Source organism: Molossus molossus, unplaced genomic scaffold (assembly GCF_014108415.1).
Source record: "Molossus molossus isolate mMolMol1 unplaced genomic scaffold, mMolMol1.p scaffold_m16_p_10, whole genome shotgun sequence".
NCBI lineage: Eukaryota > Metazoa > Chordata > Mammalia > Chiroptera > Molossidae > Molossus > Molossus molossus.
In genome coordinates, this window is record NW_023425345.1 from 46,277,698 (window position 1) to 46,300,951 (window position 23,254).

General features: G+C 39.3%; 1 protein-coding gene across 7 annotated transcripts in view; it reads left to right on the forward strand.

Annotated features, from left to right (window-relative positions):
• The window catches only part of TMEM117 (transmembrane protein 117), a 432,215-nt gene that overhangs the window by 193,936 nt on the left and 215,025 nt on the right, over positions 1 to 23,254 (forward strand). The window contains exon 3 of one of the 7 annotated variants that reach the window (XM_036252713.1): positions 9,335 to 9,442. The exons of the other annotated variants lie outside the window; for them this stretch is intronic. The gene's annotated coding sequence lies outside the window, so the exon portion shown is untranslated. The remainder of the gene's footprint in view (positions 1 to 9,334; positions 9,443 to 23,254) is intronic. 7 annotated transcript variants of the gene reach the window in all.

A 23,254-nucleotide genomic window follows, 5' to 3' on the forward strand; every position in this document is an offset into this window, starting at 1 on the left:
AATAAATGTTCAAATATTTTGTTTTGGTTGAATTGGTAAATGATCCAGGGCATACTTACATCATAACGGCAGAGTTAAGAACTCTGGCCAGTAGAAATATAACATGTATTCATTTTAACTTTTAAATAAAAATCATAATTATAAAGCCATTATTAATTACATCAAGGTTTCTAGTAGTTCTGGGGCTCTGTCATTTTACTTTGTCCGGTTCACTGTCACCAAGTTATCCCTGGGGACCGTGATCTGAGTACACACCCAGGACCACTCTCGGCTCCCTCTTACAGTGTTCACGGGCCCATTTCAGCAACACAGAAAACAGATTGAGAAAGATGTATTTAGGGGAGAGCAAAATGCCGCTTTCTCATCTATGAGAGATTTGCTAATAGTAAATTCTAGCTCTTGTATGTTAGCCCATTAAATCTGTACTACTTCGAAATTATATCATTTCTCTTCTTCCTGGAAGAGATGATCTTCCTTATCCCCATGCCTAATTATCCCTGAATAGAGCAATTATAAAATGCATAAACATACTGTCCCCTTTATCCCTGTCTTTTCCAGAGAAGAGAAAGAAGAAATGAGGTAGCACTTCTTTTAAAAATGTAACTTCTTCTGAAGTCGCAGTTTATGGAAAAAAAGAGAAAGAGATGAAATTCTCCCCAAAGCTATGGTATTGTGTCCTAAGTCTAGCTTGTCTTTTTCTTGACCCAATCTTTGTCAGAATTAATTTCACTGAAAGAATCAGTATTCTAGTCTTTTCCATGGATGGTAAGACAATGTCTCAAGTTATTCTGCAGTATGGAGTTTTAAACTGTATGTATTTTTCTCCTTTACTAAGGCTTCCTGCTATAAGTCATCTAAGAGTAACTTACTCCCAACCATCAGTTTTAGCAGAATGCAGCCGAAAGCTGACAGCAGTGGAAGACGAAGCTGGTCTCGGTGGTGGCTTTGGTTTTAGTAGGCTAGTGGATGTTTAAATGCTTTGGCTCGGGGAGTCCTGGCTGTTACTTCCAACTCTTGATTCCTGCTCACGTCCTAATTTGGTCCTGCATCCCAGTCCAAAACTAGGTTCCTATGCTTGGCTGCTTCCCACGCCGAGTCTATTCAGATGTAGACCTGCTTGACCTTCGCTACATTTGGCTTAAATCCAAAGAAAAACTGGTTTGGATAGATGAGAGGTTCAGAGAGGCGAGGGGCATTTGTAACAGTTCTGCAGATTTTATCTTAGATTTTGGTCAGTTCTTTTAATATGTCAAAATAGTGAACCCTAATTTTTAAAAATAGTTTTCACTTTGGTACTGTAGTAAGTGAACATAGTACATGAAACCAGACAATATTCATGGCTTCTTGTTCCAACAACCAGGGTCAACTCCTGGGCCTTGTTTCCCAAGGACAACAACTTTTATCTCATCTAACATAAGTCATGAATATGATGATGATTTTATAAATAATCTTGTTTTCTGACATAGATATATTCTTATTCTAGTTGCTTTTATTTTTGTCTGTGCCACCCAATCAGAGCATGTAGTTCCAAATTATGTCTGATTATATTACTAATTTTACAAAAAAAAAATATTTAGCTTAGTCAGAATTTTAATCAATGCATCATATTGTTCTATAAAATGCATCTTTGTTCAAAAATTGTTTCAAAGTTTTTTGAACAGAAAATGTGTTGGGCTTTTCCTCTATGTTCTTTAGAGAAATATGCTAAACATAAAAAGTACTCAGTATGCACTTTAGTTGATAACAGAATTTTCTGTGCTTTTCTTTTTTATTCTTGTTCTTTTTAAATGGATGCGCTCACAAATATGTAATGTTTAAAGATATCCCTCTCTGCCTCTCCATTCTACACTTATATTTACCAAAGGAGCAAAGGATGTGCCTTTATTTGCTTCTAAAGTACATTTAAGAAGCTCTACACTTAAGTTAAAAAACAGTATTTCTCAAGTGTTTTGCTCTCAGAAGCTCTTTACACTTTCAACAGTTTGAGGCCCCGAAGACTGACTAGAAAATGTGGAAAATACAAATGTGCACAAGCACACTGCTCCATGAGCCGACAAAGTGGCGATGTCGTCATCTATCACTGAGCTTCTGGAAAACCCCCCTGTCCTCTGGAGATTATCAGAATGAAAACTTCAAAGAGCCCCTTAGTTTCGTTATAAAAACGGTTTTGTTGTTGCAGAACTAAAAGGGTCTCAGGACCTCCGGGTCCCCAGACAACACTTCAGGGCCTACCAAGTGGTAATAACAGGAGATTTTCGTAGAGTAGCTTGACGTTTGCAATGTGGTTTCACAAATGTTTTCTATTTTGCTGCCTCAATAACACTGAGATTATGGTGATGTTATTTTACAGGTAGGAAGAAATTGTTATGTTCAGGGAAATGAAGTGATTGGCTTAAGGGAGTTCAACCGGTAAAATTAAACTCATTTTCCAACTGCAGAAACTGTGATTTTTCTCCCCCATTATGTCATATTTTCTCCAGTGCTTGTGCAGCTTAAAAAGTCCCCTGGAAACTAGGTTAGTTAAGTCTAGTCCCAGAGTGTGAGAAGGATTTGAATCAGAACTGGTCTCCATTTAACTTTCAAGTGATCCTGTGGCATCTGATTTGGTCTTGTGTGATACCTGACCGTAGAATGGGGTTCAAGGGTAACATGAAGATGTGGGAGTCTTCCTCAGCGGGATCCTGGGTAGTTCTGGGATGACGCTTATCAGAGACCTATACTTCTACCTCAGAGTGAAGCTGTCCTCTTCAGAGAAGCCTGACAGACACAAATGGTTTGCGACTGGGCCACACCACTCATGGGGAGTGGGTGCCTGGACAGACCTGCCAGGCCTTCCCTAGACTGACCTGTACCCCAGTTTGCTAGACTGAAATGGCCCACAGCCAGGAGCAAAAATACCAAATGCCATTTGCCTGGGAGCTAGCCCTGGCATATTGATCTCCTTGGGGGACTGCGCTGTCCTGTACTGTCTTTAAGCTTTAACCTTTGGGCAAATCAAGATGACAGCACCATCCACGCTGGAAATCAAAAGGGACAGGGTTAGAGACCACTTTTTTTTCTCTGTTGCTGCTCAAGGCTTTGATTTTCCAAGTATTAAACATAAAGAAATATGGGTCACAGGTGTAAGGGATGCAAGTATGTGCTGGGAAGGAAACTATATATAACAATGTTAACTTTTCTTTGAAATCAATGAAAAGGAAGGATGAATTTACCGAAGTGGTATGAAAAGGTCTTCAACTCTTTTCTTTGCTCCGCGGTAAAATTATCTCATTAGGTAGAATAAAATGATTGCTTTATTGAAATAAAAAAATGGTAAGATTTCAAAAACTGTATCATTTATTTCTTTTACGGATATGCTAAAAACAAAGCAAAACAATAACCATCACAATGAAGCTCATTTTGCTGGAGAGAAGGTCCATATTTTTTCACTTGGCATTCAGATGCCTGTCATTCTTGTGTCCAACTCAAGACCACCTTTTCTACATGGTCTCCACTTTTCCAAACAATTGCACCCACCACCTTAAAGCCAGGTTGGCCTGTGCCTGGCCCGCCCCCCATTTCCCACCTTTGCCCTTCTCCTCAGAGGGTCCCTCCGTTTAGATTCCTCTTCCCTCATTTCCTTTCTCTGTTGATTTCTACCCATTCTTTGACCCCTTAGTTACCAGGCCAGTACATGGAATGTCTCCCTCCCTATTCTTCTAGAGGAGGGGTTGGCAAACCTTTTGGTAAAGATGGTAAATGTTTTGGCCATAAGGTCCCTTTTGCAACTACTTAATTCTGCCATTTTATCATGAAAGTAGTTTGAACCACACTTAAACAAATGAGTATAGCTGGCACCCAATAAAACCATTTACAGGTCACTTGTAATACTTATTCATAAAGGAGCCAGTTTGCCAACCCTTATTCCGGAGCCTCTATTGTGATTATCAGTCACTGGCCACGCAATGTCTTCTCTTCTTACTGTTCTGTGTGTTTTCCCAGTACTTACCCAACTAGCCTATACGTTCCATGGAGACGACCGTAATTATCATTCCTTATATCTCATATATCTACCCTGGTACCTTAAACATGGTATGGATTCAGACATTCAGGTGTTTGTGATTGATTTAAATACCCTTTAACAGGAAGAACACTTGATTCCAGTTTACTTCCATCTGCGGCCCTTTGCTGCCGTTCAGACTCCTTGGTGGTGTGTTTCCAGGATGGTTCTCTGCTGGAGGCCGGCACCAGCCCACGTTGAGATGTAGCACGTGGCCCTCTGTGTGAAGGTGTATATTGAAGATCAGGATGAATGCTTTAATGTGTATCCTCAGAAAAGATTTCATGATGTATTTGCTGACAGAATGGTTATGATGAGACCTTTTGCTTAGCCTGCCAGTATAGGACTCATTTCTTAGGATAACAGAGGACCACAGGTTGGCCTCCTGACAGAAAGCCTGCTGAGTTTTACCATTTAATAAAATAGAGTACACAGTGTAATTTGTACAATGTCAAACTCCAAAGAACAATTTATAACAATAATGTTTCTATTTACAGCATGTCACTAAGGAAGGGACAATAAAACATCAAGTTTGACAACGTCCCCTGATTGATATTAAGGTCAGAAGGGGAAATCTTTCTGTTTTCAGAATCATAGAGGCAGTTGGCACTGTAGAGGCCAGAATACAATCAACTTTGTATTCATTTCAAAATTCAAGTTTTTGGAAAGGACAGCAGTCTTGATGTTATATTTACCCAGGAGAAAATGGAGTCTCAAAACAGAAACAAGTAAAAATTGTGTATTTTCAGTTATTTTCCCTCTCTCTGTTAGCCTTGAAAAAAATTCTGAGAAATGTAGTTGGGTCACCAGATTTTATTCATGTTGCATTGTCTCCATCTATTGGGATATATTAGCTGTTTATTCCAAAGACTGCACCCACATATTCTGGTGACGTACATGGGGTCGGAGGAGATTAATTATAACGCATGAGATTTGTAGAACTGGTAAAGGGGAAAGTATAGCCATCCCAGGTAAACACAAGAAGATACTCCGCTCTGGTGCCTTACCATGGAGTGTGAATTAGCACAATTCACTGGTAACCAAGAATGGTTGTGCTGATCACAGTGAAGAATCTGATATGTGAGCTCCTTGTCTTTAGAATAAAATAACTCAGAGTTAAATATAGAAATAAGTAATTCTTGTACCAACGTGTGGATTTAAATGCTTAACTTTGTTTAGGCATTTATTACATTCTAGATTCTTTACATGTTGATAAAGTCATTCATACCCTCTTGTTGAGATGTTGCTGTATCGGAGCAAACCGATAACTTTGTGGTTTGCTGTTTTTAGTGCTACAGAGGAGAGGTACAAAGTGCTTTGAAAGCGTGTCATATGGAGAGACAAACTGACTTCGTTTGGGGTGGGGTTTGGGACATGGCAATTCCCTTGAAGCAGAGCTGTTTGCACTGCAGTCTGAAGGATGACTAGGATTTAGACGGAGATCGATGTGCGAACAGAGGGCAGTGTTCCGTGGAGAGGAAGTCAGTCTGTGGAAGTTCAAGATGAGCGTGATAAAGGAAGTCAGTCTGTGGAAGTTCAAGATGAGCGTGATAAAGTTCTAGATCTCCAAGAGTAATGACTTGGCTTGAAGCTGGAGCAGCTAAATTGTATTTTATTTTTTCTGAAGAAAGAATAACAATAGAATTTCTTACATCATTCAAGTTAAATTATATATCTTCAACTCCCTGCAAAATAAAACCAAAGACTTTTTTCTTTCACCTAGTGGTATTTTTAATCAATCCCATTTTTATAAATTATTATAATTATATACTGTTTTAAGTTCATTTGATTTTTTGAAAATATTGTTACATGTGTTATCTTATTCAATTCTCATAATAAATATGAATAAGAATCAGAGGCTAGGATACTTCTCAAGGTGGGGGTGGAGTATGTTGGGATAAACCTCATGGTTTTGTTTTCAGCCAATTCTGATGTTTACAGAGAAAATCAAACATGTTAAAAAAAAATTATTTTTGATTTCTAACCCAACCACAGGAGATTCCATTTTTTTCTGGGAAGTTATAAATCAGCCATTTCATTGATAATCCTCTGTTTTCATTGAATGTGATTTTTTAAAAATCTTACCTAAGGATACTTTTCCATTTATCTTCAGATAGAGTGGGAGGGAGCAAGGGAGAGAAGGGGGTGAGGGGGCGTGGAGAGAAACATTGATGTGAGAGAGACACATTGATTGGTTGCCTCCCGCACAACTCCAACCAGGGCTGGGGACTGAACTACAAGTGAGGTACCTGCCCTTGACTGACTCAAACCCGAGACTCTTTGGTATGCAGGCCGACGCTCTAACTGCTGAGTGAAACCAGCCAGGGTGAATATGAATTTTTAAGAATTGTCATTTTGGTGATCTTGAGGGTTACCTTTACATGTTCCTATTGCATATTTGTAAGTCTTCTTTGGAGAAATGTGTATTTAAGTTCTTTGCCCATTTTTCAGCTTTATTGAGATATCTCTCTATATCTCTATATATGTATATGTAGATGTGCATGTGTATATATATGTATATGTGTATACATATGTATGTTATACATATAAATTATATATATTTAAATATAATTCATATGTATAACATTGTATACATTTAAATATATACTATGTTGGTTTGATACACTCATACTGAAAAATGATTGCCACCATAACATTACCCTTTGCCCATTTTTAAAATTAGGTTATTTTTTGATACTAAGTTGTAGAAGTTCCTTTTATAGTATAAATATTAATTCCCTATGAGATATGTGGCTTGTGAATATGTTTCCCATTTTGTTGCCTTTCTACTCTGTTGTTCCCTTTCCTGTGCAGAAGCTTTTTAGTTTGATGTAGTCTCACTTGTCTATTTTTGCTTCTGTTGCCTGTGCTATTGATGTTACATCCAAGAAATAATTTCCAAGTACAATGCCATGAAGATTCCCCACTGCTTTCTTCTAGGAATTTTATAGTTTCAAGTCTTCCACTTAAGTTTTCATCAGCTTTGAGTTAATTTTTGTGTATGTTGTAAGCAAGGGTCTGATTTCACTTTTTTGCATGTGGATATCCACTTTTCCCAAAACCATTTGCTGAAGAGACTCTTCTTTCCCTGTATGTGTTCTTGGTATCCTTGTTGAGGATCAGTTGCCCATATATGCATGGATTTATTTTTCTATTCTGTTCCATTTGTCCATTTGTTCCATATGTCTGTCTTTATGCCAGTTGTATGCTATAAAACCACAGAGAGATATCACCAGTCAGTATGACCATTATCAAAAGAAACTGAAATGTTTATATGCTGTTGGTAGGAACATAGAATGGTGCAGCCACCATGGAAAACAGTGTAGAACTTCCTCAAATTTTCAAAAATAGAAATACTATATGACCCAGAAACCCCACTTCTGGGTATATATTCTAAAGAACTAAAATTGGGATCTCAGAGAGATATTGACACTGCCATGCTCAGTGTGGCATCACTCACACTATCCAAGATGTGGAAGTAATTTCAATGTCCAGTGAGGAATGAATGCATAAAGAAAATTGTGGTATACATACAATGAAATATGCAGCCTTCAAAAAGAAAATCCTATCATTTGTGGCAACATGGATAGACCAGAGGGCACTGTGCTGAGTGAAATAAGCCAGGCCCAGAAGGACAGACACTGCATGATTCTGTTTCTTTGAGGTGTATGCGAGTAGTCAGAGTGACAGAAGCAGAACGTAGAATGATGATTGCCAGAGGCTGTGGTAGGGGGACATGGTAGTTGCTGTTCAATGGGTATTTCAGTTATGCAAGATGAAAAAGTTCTAAGATCTGCTGGACAGCATGGTTCTTATAGTTGATGATACTGTACTGTACAATGAAAAAAAAATGCTAGGAAAGTAGATCCCATAAATTTGTACTACAATAAAAAAAGGAGAAATATCACTAAGTGATTACGTTATCTTGCATGTTTCTCTACACAAAACCATCTGAGGGACAAAAAGGTGGGACATATGAGAACATTTTATTCTTCTTGAGAGAAGGCATATGACCACTTAAGACTCCTTTAGCTTTGGGTGCCTATGGTATACCAGTACCTCCGCCGGATGAAGTATGAACTGGTTTGTGTATCATTGTGCATGATTTAGGAGTGCTGTCATTAGTATAGGGATGATTTAGTAATGTTAATTTACTAACGGAGTATATTAATATACTAATGGTGGTATTTAAAGGTCTTGTGGATAAAAACTCAAGGAGAATGAAAAGCAAAGCATAAAGGATCTACTTTAGCAGTGTCACTTATGATGTATTGTGGTCCTTGTTTGATACATGACTATAATAAAACATTCCATTCAATTAGAGTAAGTTAACTTAAAAATTAATATTGTCCTATGCTTGATTCCATTTAAGGGGCTGGAGAAAGGGAAGAGGATTTTGACCCATTCCCTGTGCATTAGCTTTAATGACAGAACATAAATCATAGTAAGTCATGGACCTCTGCCCAGTTCTGTGCTCTGTGTGGTGCATGTCAACGTCAGACTTGAAGAATGCGCACCTTGGTTAGAGTGGCATGTGCTTTGTAACTGGACAAAAGCGAGTGGAATGAATCAGAGGTTAAAATCTGACCCTTTGGAAATGTTTTGACACTTTGCCTAGGAGCCTGCATTTATTAATAATAATGATTCCTAAATTTTTATTTTGGCTTGTTTGCTGATTATATAGAAAGCCCCAGAAAGAGTGATGAAGGAAATGCATTAGTGAAAGTATTAAAAAATTATCTTTGACATCTTTAGCACAAGGAGTAAGTCCATATGTTTGATAAAAGAGTGTAAATTAATCTATAGGAACATCCATTTAATTTTTTATTTCATGTACAATGTTTAATTTTCTTTTCTGTTATAAAGATACACCAAGAATTTTACGATTACTAAGAAAATCTACCCTGTGGGTATGCATGTCAGTCTTTCTCAATATTCACTCATTATCAATTAATGAACAGAATGTATTAAGGAAATACATGCACATGTACACGTGTATGAGTATAGGGGGTACTCAAATAAAGAGAAAAGGGGGAAAAGGAATTAAAATTTCAAAAGTTCCTACTGTGTGTCAGGGACTCTGTTAGAAACTTTACCTAATTTATGAATAACTAATAAATTTATTGTTTGAAGGTATGCAACATTGTTCCAAATCTACATGCCATCATATTTGTACATCAGCTGTGTGATCTTAACAAGACTAATCACTTACAGTCATGCATTGCTCAGTGATGGGGACACATTCTGAGAAATGCTTCATCATTGTGCTAACATCAATCGTGATTTCTTTGTTAGGCTGACATCACAGCGCACACTTACACAGTCTTAGACGGTGCAGCCTACCACACCCGGGCTGTATGGCATGTTACCACACTGAATACTACAGGCAATTGTAAAACAGTGGTGAGTGTTTTCCTATTTAAATGTGTCTAAAACATAGAAAAGAAATAGTAAAAATACATAAAAGATAAACAGTGGTACACCCATATGGGGCACTTACCATGCGTGGAGCTTGTGGGACTGGGTGTCAGTGAGTGAGTGGGTGGTGACCGTGGAGGCCCAGGACATTGCTGTGCACTACTGCAGACTTTGTAAACACTGTCACTTAGGCTGCACTAAATTTATAGAAACATTTTTTCTTGTAATAACATGTAAACTTAAAACACAAACACATTGTACAAAAATATTTCCTTTATAACCTTTTAAGTTTTTTAATCTATTTAAAATTAATTTTTTGTTTTTTTACGTTTTAAACTTTTTTGTTAAAAACTAACACAAACACACACATTAGCCTTGGTCTGCACAGAGTTAGGCTCATTACTGTCTCTGCCGCCGCCTCCACATCTTGTCTCACTGGAAGGCCTTCAGGGGCCATATCATGCATGGGGCTGTCTTCTCCTGTGACAATGATGCCTTCTCCTGGAACACCTCCTGAAGGACCTGCCTGAATCCCTTCTTCAGGAGGTGTCACTTTTTCAGACTCCATCCATGGTGGTTTGCTTGGTTTCTTTCTTTCTTTTTTTTTTTTCATCATAGATTTGCTTGGACATTCCTCTCTATTGATGAAAACCTTTTGTGTTGGTGTCCATGTTCTCAAAAAGTGTCAGGAGCTCACTGAGGTCTACAAAAGCTTCTGTTAAACTCTTCTTGGTGAATTTTCTTGGGGGTTCTTCTTTATTTTATTCTCCTGCAGTTTCATTTGCTCTCAACTCTTCTTTCGCTGTGTGCTCCTGTTCCAATGCCGACACTTTTCATTAGTCACTTTCTTGGGAACCACCCCCAGGAGCTCCTCAGCGTCATCCTCATCCACACCCAAGTTAGATTTGTTTGCCATTTCCACCACCTCTTCGTTGGTTTTTGACATGTTATTGGTGGAGGAGACAGTGAGAAAGAAGCAGAATATTTGCCATCGGTATGGAAGATCACTTTAGAACAAAGTCCACCAAAGCTTGAACGGGCCTAGGAGACACAACACATTGGGAACAGAGCAAGCCATAGGGTAGCAGGGACATTAGAAATGATGACTGTGTTAATGAGAATTCTAGTGACACGTTGCACAGGGACGAGTCGGAGTGCAAAAGCTTTCCTGAATTGTTTAGAACTGTTTAAAATTTTGGAATGATTCTTTTTAGAGCAAAGGAATCAGGCCTATCAGGACTCCAAAGGTTGACAAAGTTTTATTCCATTAGTTTATCCTTTGTAATGGTGCAGACACAGTACTAGGTACCTTTATAGTTTGTGGTGTAGTGAAGATAATGCTGTAGTTAAAAATGAAATATATGGGTTATTTCATGCCCTATAAACCTGCCAGATGGGCAGCACTAGCAGTATATTACCCACTAATATGTGGGAAAGTAATATTTAGTGACTGATTACAATTGGGATTTATGCTTTCTATTTGTAGTTCTGGTCATCATTTTTTTCTATGGGTAGTGCTCATGGAGAATTTGAAATATATATGTAAATATCTCTTCATGAAGAAACCAAGACATTCCATTTAAACACCCTACTTGTCTCTTAAATATTACACATATTAACACATATATTTCATAGCATGAGAATATTTTATGCCAGATTCATTCTATTTTTAGTTAAGCTCACTCATTGCCAAGTGGTGATGTGTTTTCCCACTTAAGATAATGCTGGATGATTCTTTGCTCATATTCTGCTTATTCTCTTCTGTCTATAACATCACCCAAAACAAAACTCCTCTCTGCCTCCCAGTTTCCGTCAAATTTATCTTGTTCCTCACCATCACCATAAACCTTCTAGATCGAATAGTTTTTATCTCTGAGTATTTATTCCTCAGCACATGACAGTTTGTCTCCTGGTGTCACTGCTGAGTAGGAGCAGCGCCTTGGGGTCACCAGGGTGGCCGGCAGAGCGCGGGTTCTGCGCTCCTATGAAGGCCAGTGCCGCCCCTCGTCCACGCGGGAGTTTGCCGGGTGCCCTCCCCACATCCGCCCTTCTACCACTATTCCTTTCCGTTTCTTCCCCTGGCTCTCCCTCCTCTGTTCTTGAATGGCCGCTGAATGTGGGTCCAGACCCTCCATTTCTGTCGCTTTTGTTATAGTAGGGACTCTTCACCTCGCACGCAGCCCGTTCCAGAGGCTCCAAGTCGTCTTGCAGGTTAGTGGGCATGAGCCTCTCTCACCAGCTCTGGTCGGGCTGCAGACTGGCCGGGGCAGTCACCGTCCAGACGAGCCCGATCCTGCACATGATTGCTGAAAACACCCACTGCCTATGGGAAGAATACATCCCCTGCAGGGCACACAGGCCCCCCTGCCCCCCCCCCCCCCCAAAGGAACTGGCTGCCTCTGATTTGTGTTCCTGACCACACGTCTCTCCTCCTCTGCTCTGTCTGGCGACCTCCAAGGCGCTGCATCTCTTCGTGCCTGTCCCCATCCACACAGTTAGGGAAGCTGCCACGTCTGTATTCAGGCAGATGGTGATGGCGGAAGGATACAGGGCCTGTGTCACCACGGAATTTCCTGCCAGCATCGAGCTTCTTGATATTAGATCATTCAGACGTGGGCTCAGGGGATTTGCAGAGGATGCTCAGGAAACCAATAGAGATAATTAAAAGTTTAGAAAATTAGAACCATGAAAAACAGGTAAAGAAACAATGATTCAGCCAAGAGAAGAAAAAGCCTGAGGGAAAATATAAGAAAGACAAATTATTTCCTAGAGGATAGATTCAAACCATCCTCCATTAATATTGAGAAGGAACAGCAAAGCTGGTAGGATTTATATTTGCCACGAGAAACATTTCCCAGGTAAGGGATTGGCTATCCAGAATAGTTTATTCATGAGACTCAGAATTTATTCATCCATAGATCTAAAAAGATATATTCTCTTCTGTCTAGCCAATTCAGGTATGAAGAGGCGTGAATGCGGAGAAGTGAATTGGGTGATTTCTTGTGGTCCTTTTTTCCCCTCAGTAAATCAGTCTCTGTCTTTCTCTGTCTCTTTTTGCCTTTCTCCATTTCTCTGAATGTTTCTCTCTGGCTTTCTATTCCTTTGTCTTCCTATGTTTCTTTCTCTGTTTTGTTTTTTTCTTCTTCTTTGTTCTCTTCTCTTCTTCCATCCCTCAATACTTCTATCCATCCTTCTAGCCCCAATATAAACAGAAGATTTTCAGAAATGGTCTAAACACTGCTATTTTCCTTTTTTGTTTATCTCAAATTCATTGTTTTCATTTGGCTGGCCTTTCAAACATTTTGGATGAGAGTAAAACGACTATTTCTGTAATGAATGAAGACAGAAAAGTTGTTTTGTTTTTTGTTGTGGTTAATCCTCACCCGAGGATATTTTCCCATTGATTTTTAGATAGAGTGGAATGTAGGGAGGGAGGGAGAGAGAGAGAAACCTCAGTGTGAGAAACACACATCAGTTGGTTGCCCCCCACATGACTGGGGCCAGAGATCAAACCTGCAACCCAGGTATGTGCCCTTGACCAGGAATTGAACCCTCGACCCTTTTGTCTGAGGGCTGATGCTCTAACCACTGATCCAAAATGGCCAGGGCCAGAAAAGTTCTTATGACCAGTTACTTTAACAATATTATTTTCTGAGGCCTTCTTCCTCCTATGATACACTTTCGTCAGCATAGCTTCATCTCTTCCTTTTGAAAATTCTCTGTAACTTGTGGACACATTTTACCAGAGAACTGTTATGTCCCTTCACTGCCTGATATTAGAAGTCCGAGGGAAGGGGCGTTAATCAATAACACTGCTCCCAGGAGCAAGGTAAGGGGCAGAATGCCCTGCTCACCTGTGAGCTCCGTTCTTGCAGGTCCTGTTTCTAACCAGGCAGCTGTTCGCTATGGTATCTTTCCATCTCTCTTGTTGCTGGTGGTGGTGATCTTGCCTTTCTCTCATTAACATTTCTCCTCTATGGTATTTTCCTGTTCTTTTCATCCCCTTATAATGTTCAGACTTTGGGGCAGATGACATCTAACCTTTACCGAGATTGGCCCTTCCTGGGTGCAGCCTCCTCCAGCTTCCTGTCCCTGGCGTGCGGATGGAGCCCAGCCCCGGCCGCGGGCGCCCAGCCCCTGCCCCTGGAGCCCAGCCCCTGCCCCTGGAGCCCAGCCCCTGCTGCGGGAGCCCACACTGCAGGGCGGCAGGGTGGAAGCTCGTTTGCCTTGTGAGAAAGTCGGGTGGCTGAATCGATACGACTATTTTTCTCTTCTCCAGAGCAGGTATAATATCTCATCCTTGACTTTTTTATCTGGTGTTTACTAGATTTCCCCCTTAAGCATTTCAGAAGATGACAGGTAATTTAATTTTGCTCCTGTTTCCTTTTTTTCTTCACTAGTTCTCATGTCATAGTTGAACAGAACTGTCTAGAGTCCATTCTTGCAAGTTCATTGTGACCTAACAAATCCCAGAACTAAAACTCTGCAATATAAACTCCAGTAAGAAGAGTGGAATTGGCACGTCTCCTCAAGGGGGCAAGAGAGGGACTCCGTGACGAGAACGGAGCAGTGGTCACTGTGTGCAAGGTATCAAGCTGTTTGTCTATAAGTGACCACTACTTACTGCTGTTTCAACAGTCGCTGCCAAGTAAAAGCTGCCCTGGAAAACATATTGGGAACTGAGTATAAATACTATTTCTATAAAGTAAAATCATCAGTTAGTATATGACCTGTAACAGCAAAATAAGGTCACTTAAATTATTGCTTTGGCTTCCTGCTGCTCTTCTTATTCCCTTTATATTATTTTTAAAAATTATTTTGAGCACATACCATCAGTTCAATCAAAATTATATCATATAAATATTTTCAATTAAGTAACATTTAGATTTTTTTTTGGTCACACATATTTATTGAGTCGTATCACTTACTAAGTATTGCTACATAATGTTATTTATTAATTCATTTAAACCACATAAGGCCCTGTGATTAGTATTACTAGCTCCATCTGAAATATATGAAAGCAGACACAGTGTCCAAAGAGGGTGAATAACTTGCCTGAGGTCAAATATGACAAGGGACAGAACCCAAGATATTAAAAATTGAATTCTAATTTTCTTTCTCTTGTGTCTTAGCTGTTCCAATTGGTCTGTTGCTTTGAAAGGCAATTATATATTATCATTATTTTGAATAACAATTACATGTCTAGGAAAATATATTTGAATCATGGAAAATTGCTTCCATAAATTACATAATCCAAATAAAAAAATCTACACCGAATTAATAATTGAGAAGTAATAGATACTGAGTATTTTGCATGCGGAGTAAAAGAGGAGATCTAATTATAGTGTACATTGAATATTTACCAGCTCATTTCTTTGAGTTTGTGTAGTTCCTTTCATAGAAATGGGGATGCTCCTGTGTAACACAGAGCTCCTGCAGTATTTGGTTTGTCACCCTTAAATCTCTCTTCTATCGACATTACATTCATAATCGAAGAGATCTTCCCTCCCATGGCAGTCAGGGTGAGGATTACTTGGCAGTCGTCAGTAACGTTGATGGTATAATGAAACATCACCAACAACAGACATTTATTGAGTATTAGGAATAGGCAAGAAAAGTTAAGTAAATTTCCCTCCACCCTCCAGGGCTGGGAAGCTGCAGGGGGAGAATTTGAACCCAGTGCACATGACTCCAGAATTATAAGCTCAGATTATAAACAGGTACAAAAAATTCAACAATAGGAATTCAAGAAATAGAAGAAATTTAAACAATTTGTTAATTCAAAAAATAAGAGAATTTAAAAAACTCTTTGAACATCTGGTCCTTGGGACAACGCTCTAACCGCTGAACCAACCGGCCAGGGCGCAGCCCTCACCTTAAACAGTGTGGTTTCTTTTTCTCTTCCAATTCCTTTGAACTTGGCATTCTTGGGATTCTGACCTCAATTCCTTTCTCTTTTCTCTGTGGAATTTTACCAACTTTAATAACTGCAAACTGCAAACTCTACCTCTAACCTGAGTGTTTTGGCATCTTTCTCTTTATCCCAGTACAGACTAGTATATTCAGTTACTTACTGGACATGTCTTTGGTATTCTACAGGCATATAAGTCTATTGCCAACTTTTTTTTTTTTTTTTTTTTAATCCTCACCCGAGGATATTTTTCCAGTTTTTTGTACAGATAGATTGGGAGGGAGAGAGAGGAAGGGAGAGAGAGAGAGAAACATCGATGTGAAGGGACACATCGAGTGGCTGCCACCCGCACGACCAACCAGGGCCGGGGACAAACTGCAACCAAAGTACGTGCCCTTAGCGGGAACCGAACCCGGGTCTCTCCGGACCGCAGGCCGACGCTCTAACCACTGAGCCAAACTGGCCAGGGCTATTGCCAACTTTTAAAACTGAATACATGTCTTCTCTTCAAATCAACTTCTCTTTCTGTGTTCCCTAATTTGGTGAAAGGTACCACCACCCACTCAGCTGCTGAAACAGAAATATAGCAGTCAAGAGATCTCAGTGAGATTCCTTACTGTAACTTTGTGTTATGGAATTATTGGGGTATAAAATGGTCAGCTGTTCCATTTTTAGATCATTTTATAATTTATCTTTGTAAATCATGACCTATCTAGTTATCATCTCTTAAACCTTCTGCCACATTTTATCCTTATACACATTTTGATTTCTTTATTTAGAAACTACATACAGAAAATATATTGAGAGGAAATTATAGAATTGTACTGAGTAATAGAATGTCAGATAATATTTCCCTCCAATATTTTATGCTTTTTATATTTTAATATTGAATTTTTAAAACTCTATATTATTAAAAACTTCTTAAAAGAAGAAAACCACCAAAATATAGGGGACATATGTTCATGGAAAACAATAAAATTTTATATTGAGGCCAGCTCTCTCCTCACTGAGTAATGACCCCAATTTCTTTTTAATAGAATGCTAATATTTAATTCATTAACAGAAATCTTCCATGCTCTACCTATTTATTGCTTACCCTCCCCAACTTCTGGCAACCTTTTTACTGTCTCCATAGTTTTGCCTTTTCCAGAATGTCATATAGTCGGGATAATATAGCATGTTGGCATTTTAGATCAGCTTCTTTCACTTGGTACTGTGCATTTAAGGTACCTCCATGTCTTTTCACGAGTTTATAAGTGCTGAATAATAATCCATTATCTGGGTATGCCACAGTTTATCCATTCACCTACTGAAGGACATCGTGGTCGCTTCCAGGTTTTTGCAATTATGAATAAAGCTTCTTAAAAAAAAGTTAATTTCGTGCCTAGATTAACCAGGGGAAAAGTACTATGATTTAGAGAACAGACAAAAACAACTCAGCTTTAGAAGGCAGAAGATGTGATATTGGAACTTTATTTCAAAAGATAGGCAAGTAAAGGAAGGTGTTCCCGGCATAGGGAACAGCATTGTACAAAACCTCACAAACATGGAAAAGCAAGGGGGCTGAAGATTACTATATGTATGAGATGGAGAAAAGATTGTATGCCATATAATTTTGCTGATCCATATATTTAATATGCACTGATAAAGGAAACAAAAAAGTTTTCTTAGTTATCTCTTTAAGTATTATACAGCATCTGACTTTATTTAAATTGGTATATAACATTTTTCTTCAGCCTCTATTTTGCAGGTATTGGTATTTTTTCACTTCTTTAAGCTTTTTTACTTCTTTACCACAGTTTGTTTGTCTAATACGTATTGGGAAGATCTTGTTATATATATTTTGTTTTGTTATAAGTAGTTTTATCTCCATCTGTGTTTTTAAAGCATGATTCTTGCATTTTATGTTCTTGCTCTCAGGCTTTAATGCAGCCATTGGCAAAGACACTTTCCCCCAAATTTAAAATAATAAAGTGATATTAAACCGCTCATCTTTACTGATGATGTATGTTCTACAGTTACTTGTTCAATTTTGTTTTGAAAACTGACTCCAACGTGAATGAGAGCAGTTTGGGTGGGGTTGTGTTGACTCAATCCACTTCAGTGTGGGCCCCGCACATCCCCTTATGATTGTAGCTTGTTTCAGCCAGAAGGTCTCTAATTTAAACAAACTCTCAAGTTGTTAATCACAAAGATGTAATTATGTCTTTGTGTGCTGTGCACTTTAAAGTCGATGATTCTGAAGCAGATTGTTCTTTGATATTGCCATCATTTTTTTTATGAACTTGAACAGGGAATCGGGTAGTTAAATGTTAAGCACCCTGAACAGACTTTAGCTGCCTTCTGATGGTAGGATGTTCGTGGTTTTTCTGAACAGAGTTTATTATTAATCTGGTGAACACCCAATGTGATGAATAAATAAGGGTTCTTTGCTGGAAGGCAGGGGTCATAAATGTTTCCTTTTCATCAGCCTCAGCTTTGGCCATTCCTGCACTGTCCAAGTATACTTAATTGTGTCATTTTGGTGCTTACAATTCTTAGAATATATTCTGCTTTTGATACTGTATTCTGCATTTTAGTGGTCCTTTGAAGTGACTTCTGAGACCCTTTGTGACTTAGTGTGGTGACTCTTGCCCCAAGTTGCCTTGCAGACCAAGAGGGGCAGAGTGCAGATGCTTTGGCTATGGTTCCCAAGTCTGACTGTGTGTGAGCTTCACCAGGAGGTTTAAACAATTCTGATGCCTGTACCCCGTCCCCCCACAGCTTAATTGAGTCAGAATCTCACAGTTTGAATAATAAAATATTAAAGGTATGGCTAAATCAATATCAACTTCTCAATTAGATTATTAATAAGAAGCATCATCTCTATTTGATGAGGTATTACTGTGTGTGTGTGTGTGTGTGTGTTAGTGAAAGTAGAAGCAATGTCACAGGAATTTTGTGTTAAATTCTAAAATTAAAATTGTAGGAATTTTAAATGTTTATTTATTTTGTTAGTTTTTATTTATTTATTTATTTTTTAGAGAGACAGAAAGGAAGAGAGAGAGAGAAACATCGAGGAGAGAGAAACATTAATTGGCTACCTCTTGCACGGCCCCCACTGGGGACCATGTCTGCAACCCAGGCATGTGCCCTGACTGAGAATTGAACGAGTGACCTCTTGGTGCATGGGACGATGCTTAATCCACTGAGCCATGCCGACTGGGCAAAATTATAGGAGTTTTAAAATGTTATATCAGATGTTAATGGGAATTATCTTTTTGGATGTAAAAACAAGTATATATTTAATTATAAATTGGGAGTATGGCTTCAATGAGGATTTGTTTTTGTGTCAACTTGGCTAGACTATAGTACCCAGCTATTTGATCATATACCAATCTAGGTGTTGCTGTGAAGGTCTTTTGTAGATGTGGTTAACCTCTACAATCAGTTGACTTGAACCAAAGGAGCATAGTCTCAATAATGTGTGTGGGACTCACCCCTTCAGTTGAAAGGACTTAAGAGCAAAAACAGGTTTCACAGAGAAGGAAGTTCTTCCTGTTGATGGGAACATGAGCTCCTGCCCAAGCAATTCCAACCTGCTGGGCTGCCCTACAGATTTCAGATATACTGGCCGCCACAGTGCATAAGCCAATTGCCAGAAATCAATCTATCTATCTATCTATCTATCTATCTATCTATCTATCTATCATCTATCTATCATCTATCTAATCATCATCTCCTACTGATTCTGTTTCTCTGGAGAACCCTGACTGATACAGCTTCCTAAATGGAAAGCACCTTAAAGATATGAAGTAGACAGCCATGGCCAGTTTGGCTCAGCGGTTAGAGCATCGGCCCATGGGCCAGAGAGTCCTGGGTTCAGTTCCCGCTAGGGACACGTACCTTGGTTGCAGTTTGTCCCTGGCCCCAGTTGGGGTCGTGTGGGTGGCGACCAGTTGATGTGTCTCTCTCACATCGATGTTTCTCTCTCTTTCTCTTCCCCCCTCTCTCCCTCCTGCTCTATATGAAGATAAATGCAAAATTGTCCTCGGTGAGGATTAAAAAAAAAGGATATGAAGTAGATAATGTCCAGGTAGATGTTGGGATAGGGAAGTGGGGTTTGTCGTTCTGCTGTTCCCATTTCAGTGAGTGTTTGAATAAGCAAACCTCGTGAGGGCTTTGCAAAGCCCTCCCTGCTGCCACCACTTCACATGTCTTTTCCCTCCTCTGTCTCTCTGTGAAGACTGCTTCCTTTCACACCAGAACTAAGGGTTCTCATTTCTGCCTCTCCTCTCACTTAGAGTATTTCCACAAAGGAATCTACTGATGTATTTGTATGTTTGCTTTTTTATTTGCTAAATGGCAATGACCATGTCTTATTCACCTATGTATTCCAGCACCTAGCACAATCCCAGGCATAGGAATTGTTCAGTAGGAGGTGTTCAATCACTGTCACTCAGTGAATGAATCGATAACTGACTCTCTTCTTCAAGTTAAGTTGCAGATGGCTGGGAGGTGTCTTCAGTGGCTCTTCTTTCAGAGCAGGATTTTCTCCTTGTATCCGAGGTCCCTGAAAAGAAAATTCCAGGCAAACAGACCTCTAATTCCTACCCAAAGCCTATGCTTTCAGTCCGTATGGGGAATGGTAAATACATAACGCTGATACAAGCTGATTGTGCAGAAATCTCTGACATCAGATATTCACAGCATGAATGTTTCACAAACTCAGTACAACTTCGGGCTAATTTATTCTAACCTTTCTAATTAATGACCTGAAGCTCCACCTGCATTTATTAGCAAAGGGTCCAGTTTCCCTTTTAAAGTTGTACCCAACTGATCGACCTTAAGTTTCATGCCTTATCTAGTCTGATGTGGGGGTCACTGGGGTCTTTTTCAGATTCCAGCAATAGCGGAAGCTGTGCCATCTGGTTATTTTTCTCCTCTGTGTGTGTCTTGCTGCCACGCGGTGTTGCTGTTGAAGCTTACAGATGCACAGTTACATGGATTCCTGTCCACTCAGTGTGGGTGTCCTCCCTGGCCCAGACCCTGCAGAGGCCACAAGGTGTCCCTCTTCCCAAAAGGGCAGGGTGCAGAAGATCTCCCATCAGTCCCATTGGGTGCTAAAAACACTCTCCCATCATGCACCTGAGCCGGCCGCTCGGCCACTCACTTTTCTCATGGTGTTTGATGGGACTGTCCTCATCGTTCTTCCCTCACCAGGCCTTAGTCGTGCCCTCAGCAAGCCTCCGATCCGCCCCTCTGGAGGAGAACATGGCCCCAGGTGCCCCCCAGGGGGCCAGCTCTGCATTCAGGGGTCTGGGAGAGCTTTGCTAGAGTCACCGGGGCTTGTTATGCTCTTTCCTATCCTCCCCTAGTGACTTTCTTATCTTAGCCCAGTGAGCTACTAGGAAATTGCCAAGTGATCCTTCATGGAACAGGGGGGACAAAGGCTTCGAGGTGACTTTCTGTTCCACCCCTTGAAGCCGATGAAGCACATACACATTTTTATGGGTCTCTCCAATGGCGCCTGGTTTACTCTCTGCCTCAGCAGGCATTATGTATGCCAAATGGTAGCCCTTGCTTTGAGGCTACACCCCCACTTTTCCACAGAGACACAAAGAAGCCTAGTTAACAAGCTGAAAGATGTTTAAAATATAGTGCCTTATGGAAGAAACCCAAACAATCTGAATTCTGAATATGAATTGTCTGCAGGCTTTAAAACGGGCTGAATTACATGGTAGGTACTTACTGCCCTTCACTACATCATTAATCTCAGCTTCACTTTTTATTATTCCTTGATATTGTTCTTGTTCTAGTCAGGGTATCTCGCGAATTGCACTGCTCCAACACGCGCACGGCTTGACCGCACTTTGGGAATCACCTGTTTTTTCTCCACATGCCTTGGTGGCGCCCTCCGATCCAATATAAAAGTAGTTTTCTCCCCAAAGCTATGTTGATCTTTTGCTCTCCTAGGGTTTTCCTTCCAAATGACAGTCGCAGCTACCACTTCTTAATAAAATAATAGATAGGTAGTTTGTGTTCTTATAATTCTTAAAAATGTAGAAATAATATACCTATGCAAATGTACACAGAACACGTATGTGCAGCTTCTCATTGTAAAGTGAATTATTATAAATATTTATACGTGAACACCCATGTTATCAGCATTCGTGGTAAGCAGAAGATCATTGCCAGCATCCCAGAGCCTCTGAGTGTCTTTCCTAATTGCAAGCCTCTCTCTCCCTCCAAAGTCACCCTTATTTTACTCTTAGTCTCTTCCCTTTCTTGCTTTTCTTTCCGGTTTTGCCACTTATAGTACTTTCCTAATCACCATAGCTTAGTTTTGCCTGTTTCTAAGCGTTATATACTTGTAACGATGTAGTACGTTCTCTTTTTTTGTCTGGCTTCTTTTATATAGCAGCTTCTGAGCTCCATCCAGGCTTTGTACAGTAGTCGTTTTTTCATTTTTATTGTTGAATAGCCTCCATTGTATGACTGTGCTCTCCATTCTTTTGTTGATAGACATCCAGGCTGCTTCCAGTTTTAGGCTATTATAAATAATGATGTTATAAACATTCCTGCACATTTCTCTCGGTGCCTCTGCGCACATCTGGGCCTGGAATGTTCTTGTGGGAGAGGTCTAATTACAAAATTCAATTTTGTGACTAGAGGCATTTATTTTTTTATTCTCAATAATGGTAATTTTGGTGATTTGTAAATGTTTTTCTAGTAATTCACTAGTTTCATCTAAATTTCTTAAAATGCAGTCTTATGGTTTGTTTAATCTCTACAGTATCTGTAACGATGTCTTTTGTACTTCTGACATTGGTTATTTGAGCCTTTTTGGTCCATATTTTGACGAGATTTGCTACAGAAGATCAATTTTAAGTCTTTTCACAAAACATTAAGGGATGACTTATTCTATGTTGATATCACATTTTCTGTGTGCATTTGCCTTTTTTTTTTTTTTTTCCCCTCAGCATTTTGCCAATAACAAAATGATGTTAAGAAAAACATTATTTAAGGACCTGATTCAGAGGGAACCTTACTAATGACAAACATTTCAACCTATCAGGAAGATATAATGTGCCCTTAAAATACAGAAATTAAAATAACTTAATTCTTGTTTCTATAAATTAGCCTATGGTAAAATTGGTTTTATTATACAGTTACATCTTTTTGTTCAAAGTCACAGAATCTATTGACTACTTTAAGTGAGGACTTATTGTTTGTTGATATCTCACATTTTCTCTGTGAATCTATAACACATTTTTGCTTTAATTGAAATTAGTATAGCTGCACCAAGTTTTTTTTATTGCTTGTATATCTTTTTCAACGATTTTTATATTTTACTTTCAATTTTTATGTAGCCTTAGTTTTAGATATAATTTTTGATGGGCAACTTATAATTGAATTTTGACTTTGCAGGTCTGAAAAATGTCTTTATTATATCCTCATATTTTTTCTCTGCTTTCTGCATAGTCTACATCCTCTGACTTCCTTGTTTTTGTTTAGTTTTGAGATTTTTGATTTCTTATTAGATATTTTCCTCAAATATACAATATCTGAAGTCTGTTCATTTTTAAGAGTGGCCAATAAAAATATGATTGGAAAGTCTGTGTTAGAGACAGACTTGTGACCAGTGAGACTTGGGGAAAGGGGGTTGTAGTTGATGGGAATTCAGCTGTATCACTGGGGGCCCCTTTAGTTTTCTTTGAGATAGAACTTTTATCTTCAACCCAGGATAATGTAGTAATGTGGACATACTGGGGATGCACCTCAGAATTGATGAAGGTGGCATAGGGCACAATAACAGAATTTGTAATGATGTCTTCCTTGCCTTTGGCCCAGACATCAGTACCTTTGTACCTTGACATGTACTCTGACAACATGAGAAGCCTTAC